We start from the raw sequence: 7,489 nt of genomic DNA, 5'->3' as shown, positions 1-7,489 counted from the left end.
GGCCTGAGGAGGATTTATAAGCAGAACATTGGGGTCTATCAATTGAAAATGCGAAGTACATGGGACCTCTTTCATAAGAATGTGTTGTAGTCACTGAGAGGAACAAGCTCCAGACTTTAGCAAAAGATCTAGGCTCTCAGACAGCATCCACTCCAGCCTTCCACGTAAACAGACACCAGTCATTGTCTTACCATGAAGAAAAAGCCTTTGTTTAACAGTTCTGGCTTCTCTAATGTTTTCTTTAAGCTGTGCCTCTTACAGGTTTACATATTTTGGTTCAGTGTTTGAAAATGTCACACCCAGCAAGCAGGGAGACCACAGGACAAGAAGCTCCCACTAATGCTGTCAGATTCCAGTTCACCAGAGGCTTAACCCACTTATTGATCAGAGACGTCTAAATGTAATCATTCTGGAATTGCCATCACGGACACACAAGATACAGTGCTTTACCAACCCACTCCCTTCTCAGTATTGCTAACAGTATTGCCCATTATAGGGAAAATAATATGCTTTTTTTCAGTCATTGTAGTTTTTCATTTGTGATGTATGCTTATGGTTTGCTTGCTTTTTCAGTGTAAGACACTGTCTGTACTAAACATTTTCCTATCAGGTTGGGAAATTGGAGATAACAGTGTTGTCATTGGTGTTTATTAATTCTTACCTTTGGTATCTTTCATATAATGGAAATTCTCCCCAGTTTGTTTTTCATCTTGCTTTTCTGTTCCTTTATAGTTTTGCTATAACATTTATATCTTTAACTGAAATTAAATTTCTTAACTATACTTTGAAGTTTGAGTTCAACCTAAGACCTCTGCTCATTAATAGAAAATAGTTATCCTCTATTACTAAGAAAGGAGAAAGAAAAGAATGGTACAAGTCTGCAGTCCCAGCACTTGGAGGTAGTCAGGAAGATTCTCTCCCACATAGTGAACTGGAGCCAGTCAGAGTCCCTGTCTCAACCCCAAAGTCAGCTGGTTCTTAACACACATTCTGTTGTTGCTACTGCTACTGGTGGTGCTTTTGTTCTTTTGTAGGAATTTGTTTTCTGTATCTAGGAGGCTTACCCAAAGGATGTTCCCTTTGCTGTGCTGTTTTTTTAATGTACTGTACCTTTCTGTAAGCCTAAATGGCCTTGCTGCCTGGTTATATCATTTTGAGTCTTTTATCTGAGTGTCTTCTGGCTATATTGAATAGAATTATAACCAGCTTCCCTAATACTATCTACCAAACTATGCATATTTTCCCTCATTTTGCTATAAACCAAACCCTTGTATGTGTGAAAATATTCAATCAGTGTATATATAATTCCTAACCCAGGATAATACTTTTTATGTGTGTATGGCAGGTCTTTGCAAAGCATGTATGTGGACATCAGAAAACAACCTCAAGTGCTTATGTGAATTTATTTAAAAGGGGAGCTGTGGGGCAGTTGGTGGTGAAGGGTACCTTGATTCTTGGTCGAGATAAGTAGAAGCCCTGGGGACCCTAAGGGATGGCAGGAGCTTCCTAGTCTCCTGGAAGATCAGGCCCCCCACAGCCCCCTGTACAGAGGTTTGAGTAGGTCATGCCCCAAGTCCCTCCTCCACAGGTGAGGGCAAGACCACACCCCCAAATATGTAGATGAGGTATGTGAGGCCTGTCCATAATGAAAGGTTTGTGGGAATTGCTCCATCATCTGAGAGCTGTCATAAGAACTGTAACACTGCTGCTTGGGAACAGAAGCTCCCAAAGCTCCTCTGCTCATGCGCGCACACAACTGCCAGAGTCCAGGCCGGTGTCCTGCAGCACCAGCATCGGAGGCAGCAGAACTGGTCCACACCCAGAGCCTGTTCTTTTAAGGTTTTTTGTGAGAGAATAAGGTGCAAGGAGGTAGTTTGCTGTGTTGAAATGGGTCCGTGGGAGTTGATGTGCCCTAACTAGAGTAAGAGACACTGTTTCCTTGTCCTGCTGGCCAAGGCAGGTGTTTGAAAAGTCCAGGGACGTTCATATGAGGCACACCTGGAGTAGACATACTTAGTGACAAGATCACCTGTCCTGCCTGTTGCGATGAGGAGAGTTCCTGAGTTCTGTGTATGGCGTGACAGGCTAAGTAAATTTTCCTACTTTTAAGCTCTCTGTAGCACCTACTAAGAGTGATCAAAGGGAAATACCTGAGTTCCCAGGTCATCTGTGGAGCAGGAAAGAGCAAAGATTTTGATCAGCACATGCTCCAGAAAACCAAATATAGGTACGAATGAGGCTCAGCCAAGCATCAGCAGACTAAGCTATGCAACCAGAGAGTCAATGTTAAAGACAGCTCTCGGTATCTTGTTTCAGCTCTTCCACCACCCCTTCCTACTTCTCCACTCACCCATGCTAATTGCTTGTGCTCCCTCTCTTGCCCATTTTCTGTAAGGCCAGTGTTTTTAATGTGCCTCAGTCCAATTTCCAGGCTCTAATATAAAATTATTTACCTTGCCAGAAATAATATATAGCGGGTTTACTTCTTTGGAGTGCTTAGGGTTTTTAAATAGTAAAAATGTTTCATTTCTAAAAACTGGTTCTTAAAAAAGAGAAATATGCTCTTGATGGGATATGAGGAAAAAGGGGACTTAAACTAATGTTAGAAAACAGAAAGGGATATGATTCTAGGGAAATGGTGTGGGCAAATATTTTGTCATTTCTGCCAAGATTCTTACATAACCTTAAATTGAAATTAGCATTTAAAAGCATGTGCCTTCAGACCTGGGAAATCTCCTAAATCTTTTGTAACTATCAGAGGAAAGGAAAATACTTTTATAATGTGTGGTTCATGTATATTTTATAATCTATAGTAATGTTCTTTGAAATCCTTGAAAATTAGTCAGCCATTGTCTTAGTCAAGGTTTCTATTCTTACACAAAACATCATGACCAAGAAGCAAGTTGGGAGGAAAGGGTTTATTCAGCTTACACTTCCATATCGTTGTTCATCACCAGACTGGAACTCAAGCAGGTCAGGAAGCAGGAGCTGATGCAGAGGCCATGGAGGGATGTCACTTACTGGCTTGCTTCCCCTGACTTGCTCAGCTTGCTTTCTTATAGAACCCAGGTCTACCAGCCCAGGGATGGCACCACCCACAGTGGGCTGGGTTCTCCCACCTTGATCACTAGTTGAGAATGCCTTACAGCTGGATCTCATGGAGGCATTTCCTCAGCTGAGGCTCCTTTCTCTGTGATAACTGGAGCTTGTGTCAAGTTGACACAAAACCAGCCAGTACAGCCATGTATGATAGATAAATGGCAACTACATCACAAATTCATTGGAAAAACAGACTTCAACCACTATTAAATCGTGTTTGTTTTTCCACTTGTAAATGAAAACAAACTTTGACCAAGAAGCAGTTGGGAGTAGTGAGATAGTTCAAAGGTAAAGGCACTTTTGATACAAACTGATCTGATTCAATCCCCAGAACCTATATAGGTTGTCCCCTGACAGCCACATATGGGCCATGTGTACACACAGAGAAAGGCAGATGTGCACATGCAAACATACATGTAAAGGAACAGAGCAGAGCTGGAGTTGGAGCTCTGTTGTCAGACTTCTTATCTAGCATTCACAAAGCCCTGGTCTCAACGTGCAGCAGCACTGTGTAGAGCAGGTGTCATGTCACTTGAGAATTGGAGGCAGAAGGATTAGAAGCTTTAGATCATCTCTGCCTGAAATACTATAAATCATCCCTGCCTGAAGTACTATAAATGTTTAATTTCTAATAACTAGTCCTTAACTTGAAATTATATATAATTCCATATGTTGAAAATGGATCAAGGTCTTTGATTGGGGAGGGTGGTGGGATGGAAGATAAGAAGATTAAAATGGTGTGAATAAAATTTATTATGAACATCCACTTCAGGAGTCTATGGCTTTTTTTATTTTTACTTTGACTACTAATCACATTTTCGAGAGCAAAATATTTCACATTTCACTTCTGATCACTTTTTTAAATGTCAAGTCTGTTTGAGTTCTAGCTTTGCATTTTTTGTAGACTTTACCCTCTGAACCCCACTTTACTCATCTATAAAGTGGGGATAAGAATCATACTGTGTGTGTTGTTGGAAAGACTACAAACTGCTTCATGTTACACGCTCATCCTAGCACTGAACATAATCTTTACATCTTACTTTTGACATTTTATTTTATGTAGATGAGTGTTTTGCCTTCATGTATGTCTGCACCATGTTCATGCTTGGTGCCCACCAAGGTTAGAAGAGGACAGCAGACTTGGGACTGAAGTTACATGTTGTGAGCCTCTACATGGGTGCAATCAAATTCAAGTCCTCTGGAAGAGCAGCTGGACTTAGTGGTTAAGAGCTCTTAACCACTAAGCTATCTCTCCGGCTCTACAACATTATTTTCAGTTAACAATGGCGTTCCTTTTTAGTCTCACATTTCACTGTAGTTAAGATTGCAGAGACTCCATCCAGAGAATCAGATAGGCCAACTGCAGATATTCACCGCTCCCTCAGCTCCTCCAAAACCAGTCCTCCAGTTTTATCTCCAGCTCTGTAGCAAACCACCTGCTGTGGCTTTTCCTTGCTCCCTGCCTCCATTTCCAAGGCACTTAGCAAATCTTGATGGAGTACCTTGCTTTCTTCTTTCCTGTACCTCCTTAATCACCCCTTTAGCCCAGCCCTGTCCCTAAATGTCAGCTTCCAATTTCTAGAAACACATTTTACCTGAAACCTCCAACCTATCAGGATCCCAGAAGAATTTACTACCATGCAACAACACACAGTCACCACACTCTCCTACGAACCAGAGAGGGAAACAAAAAACAAGGAACAAAGACAAGACCAAATATTAGTACCTAGAATACTTCCCAAAACCCATATGTCTAGACTCCAGTGGAAAAGCACAATTAACAGCCGGGATAATATGTTTTCATTAGATCCAACAATCCTACCGCAGCAGGCCTTAAGTATTACAACACAGCTGAAATGCAAGAAAAAAAACCTTAACATGGCCTTTATAAATATGACTGAGGTTCTTAAAGAAGAAACTAATAGATAGCTTGAATATTTGAAGACACAATTTAAAAAATGAATGAAACAGTTGTGACCTAAAGTAGAAATATAGAAAACCAAATTGACAGGATCTGGAAATGAAAAATGTAGGAACTTGAACAGGAACCTCAGAGGCAAGCCTCACCAACAAACAGTACACAAGGGATGAACAAGGTAATCTCAAGATTAAAAACATGATGTAAGAAATGGATAATACAGCCAAAGTAAATATTAAATCTGAAATCATGCCATAAACAACCACAAACCCTGAGATATACTAAGAAAAGACCAAATCTAAGAAAAATCCAAATAGAAGGAAGAGAAACCCAGTTCAAAGGAACAGAAAATACTTTCAACAAAACCATACAACAAAATTTCTATAATCTAAAGAAGGAGATTTCTATCAAGGTACAAGAAGCATACAGAATACCAAATATACTGGACCAGAAAAGAAATTTCACTTACCACATATTAATCAAAACATTAAATGTATAGAAACTACAAACGAAAATGACCAAGTATCATATGACTAATAGAGTAACACCTGACATCTCAACAGAGACTCAATGTCAGCCTGGACAAATGTGACATAGACTCAAGAGACCACAGATGGGGCTGGAGAGATGGCTCAGTGGTTAAGAGCACTGACTGCTCTTCCAGAGGTCCTGAGTTCAGTTCCCAGCAACCACATGGTAGCTCACAACCATATGTAATAAGATCCAATGCCCTCTTCTGGTGTGTCTGAAGACAGCTACAGTGCACTCATATAAATATAATAATAAATAAATCTTTTAGAAAAGAAGAAACCACAAATTAATGGAATCAAACTGAAGATACAGACATAATCCAGATGCTTATGGACACCTGATTTTTGACAAACAAGCCAGAAATACTGGAAAAGACAGCATCTTCAAGAAATGGTGAAGGTCAAACTAAATGGCTGCATGTAGAAAAATGCAAATAGGGGCCAGCAGAGATCCAGGGACACAGGCCTGCTGAGATTGTGCTGTAAGTAACCAACATGCAGAGAGGGCTAGGCCGTGCTCACAAAAAGGGAGCCCCTCCGGCCCACAGTAAGGGCCGGGCCTCTGGCAGAGGGACTCGGGATTTGCCCCGAAAGCCTGTGCTCAAGGACTAAATGCACAGGCCCTTTGCCACCTGGACCAGCAGAGATCTGGGGACACAGGCCTGGTGAGATTGCACTGTGAGTAACCAAAGCGCAGAGAGGGCTAGGTGGTGCTTTCGGAAAAGGAGCCCCTCTGGCCCAAGGTAAGGGCTGGGCCTCTGGCAGAGGGACTCGGGATCCACCCTGAAAAAATCAGGCCCTCTTACACCTGGAACAGAGGGGAGCCTGGCACATAGGCCCAGGGAGAGCACACCGGGAGATCTCAGAGAGCAAAGAGTACTGTGCTATCTGGAAAAGGGTCTGTTTTGGCCTAGAGAAAGAGCCAGGGCTCTGCCAGTAGTACTCAGGCAGGACCTGTGGGCAAAGGACTGAGCTACCAGAACAGCATCACAAGAGCTCCCACACCTGAGCCCACAAAGACAGAGCTGAGTCACAGCCACCAGAACTCACTGCTTGCCCACTAAAAGCTGAACACTCAGAAGCAATTTTCTTCCTGAGCCCACAGGCCCTCAGATCCACAGGAGAGGCAGGTGCCAGTCACTGACAAGACCACGTATAATCACAGATAACAAGATGGCATGAGGAAAACGAAAGAACTTAAGCAATGGAAACCAAGAAAACCTGGCAACATCAGAACCGAGCTCTCCTACCACAGCAAACACTAGAAAAAGAAGACTTAGACTTGAAATTATACCTCATGATGATGATGGAGATCTTCGAGAAGCACGTGAATAACTCCCTTAAAGAAGCACAGGAGGACACATGTAAACAAATAGAAGCTTTTAAAGAGGAAACACATAATAATCAAAACAAGTGTTCCAAACAAAGAATACTAAAAGCAGTAACGGAAAAAAGACATGTAACATATGAAGGCAGACCGATCAGAATTACACCTGACTTCTCAACAGAGACTATGAAAGCTAGAAGATCCTGGACAGACATACAGACACTAAGAGAACACAAATGTCAGCCCAGGTTACTATATCCAGGAAAACTCTCAATCACCATAGACGGAGAGACCAAGATATTCCAGGACAAAACTAAATTTACACAATATCTGAACATAAATCCAGACCTACAAAAAATAATTAATGGAAAACCCACAACAAGAAAAAAAACTACATCCTAGAAAAAGCAAGAAAATAACTAAGCAAGAAAACCAAAAGAAGAAAGACACACAAATACAATTAACCTCTAAAAGCAAAAATAGCAGGAAATAGCAATCACTGTTCCTTAATATCTGTTAACATAAATGGAGTCAATTCCCCAATAAGAGACAAACTATCAGACTGGATACATAAACAGAATCCAGCATTCTGCTGCATACAGGAAACCCATCTCA

The sequence above is a fragment of the Micromys minutus genome (genome assembly GCF_963924665.1).
Source record: "Micromys minutus genome assembly, chromosome: 1".
NCBI classification, from domain to species: Eukaryota; Metazoa; Chordata; class Mammalia; order Rodentia; family Muridae; genus Micromys; species Micromys minutus.
The sequence above is the reverse complement of the archived record's forward strand: the minus strand, read 5'-3'. Positions refer to the sequence as shown.